Consider the following 1,529-nt stretch of genomic DNA (forward strand, 5'->3'; position numbering starts at 1 on the left):
AGAACCCCAAGTTAGATCTCAGAAGTGGGTGGGGAGTGGAAGCCTTCTTGGTTGAGAACACATTTACCTGCCAGCCAATGAGGTGGACGTTTTGCCAGTTTGTAATCTGTGAAACACAAGCCTGTCCTTTATAGAAATACTGCTTTAGAAAAACAACAGCTCCTTCCACAAACTGTGACCCATATAGTTTACCAACTTTTCAAGATTTCTTTATGAGCCATACATATCTTTTGGGAAACTGGTTAAAGGAAAATAGTGGTTGAATGTTTAGAGTAGTCTGAAAGTTTCTGTGTGAAATCAAAGCTAACAAGCAGTGAAGAGATAAAGGGACTGATCTAACTTTGACTATAAGGTCTTCTGATAAAGTCTTTTTGCTTCCTGTTTTGTTAATGAGTTTGCTTAAGTGGCATGAATTATTCTGCCTATTACTGAAGTCTATGAAAAAGTTCTTCAGTGAATTTTAAGAATAAATGTTTCTGGCAAAGAGCTGTCCCATGTTATGACTATAGAAACTTAATGATTACTTGAAAATTTAAAATTTTCATTCATATCACCTTTGACTTTTTTGAGATTTTTTTTTTTTGTACTGATTAACATTTTGCTTTCTTTGTTAATCCAACAAATGGAACAAAAACCTCTACTCAAACAGTAAGAATTCAGTCTTGTGTGAAATACCTTGTATCAGAAATACTTCAGAAACGGTTACATGGACTGTGAAGGGAAAGTCATGCCACTGGATTGGCAGTTTGGTGAAAATACATGGGGGGAAAAATCATCATTTGTGAAAGGAGAAGGATGAAATTAATTTGTAAGTACTTCTGCTGAGATAGGTGTTTTCTAATACTTTTAACTAATTTTAGCAATTCAAAGCACATTCTCTGATGGCACAAAGGTGATAAATTTTAGAATGGAATATCATACGAGTTTTAAAATATTAAAACATATATTACAATAAAAGTGAGTATGGATATTTGGGGGGGAAAAAAAAAAAGATGCCATCAAGTCCCTTTGGGCTCATGGCCACCTCCTGTGTTAACAGCAGAACTGTGCTCCACAGGGTTTTCTCAGCGTCATCTTTACTAAAGCAGGTCACCAGGACTTTCTCTCAGAGCTGCTGAGCAGGTTCAGATTGCCAACTTTTAGGTTAGCAGCCAATCATAAACCATTTTTGCCACCCAGGGATTAAGAAGTTTTATAAAAACAAATACCATAATTAAACAAAACATTTTTAATACACTAGAAAGTCAGTGAGGGAATTAAACCAGGTTCAAGATTGAAATGATGTCATCCTCCATGAAGATTTCAAAGCCACAACCTAAGAAGGAAAATGTGAAAGTATCAGCAATTCAAAGAAACATGCCAATACATGATAAAAAGCAGTATTGAAATAGGCTGGAACACATCAGCGTGGGAAAAAAACAACAAAACGAATCAGCTCAGAGAGAAGATTAAGGGATCATACCCTGGTCAAAGCCAACACTATAGCAATGGCAATACCAGGTCAGACTATACTTCACTCATCATCGCAT

The 1,529-nt window shown here is 36.0% G+C and overlaps 1 non-coding gene across 1 annotated transcript; it reads right to left on the bottom strand.

Moving 5' to 3' along the window:
- Positions 1 to 1,432: 1,432 nt before the first annotated feature.
- Positions 1,433 to 1,529, bottom strand: LOC122150673. Its single transcript, XR_006163791.1, has one exon. It is a non-coding gene; the product is annotated as a Z30 small nucleolar RNA (small nucleolar RNA).

This window comes from Orycteropus afer, unplaced genomic scaffold, assembly GCF_000298275.1.
Source record: "Orycteropus afer afer isolate SDZICR_OR568_19922 unplaced genomic scaffold, OryAfe1.0 scaffold00196, whole genome shotgun sequence".
Classification (NCBI taxonomy): Eukaryota; Metazoa; Chordata; class Mammalia; order Tubulidentata; family Orycteropodidae; genus Orycteropus; species Orycteropus afer.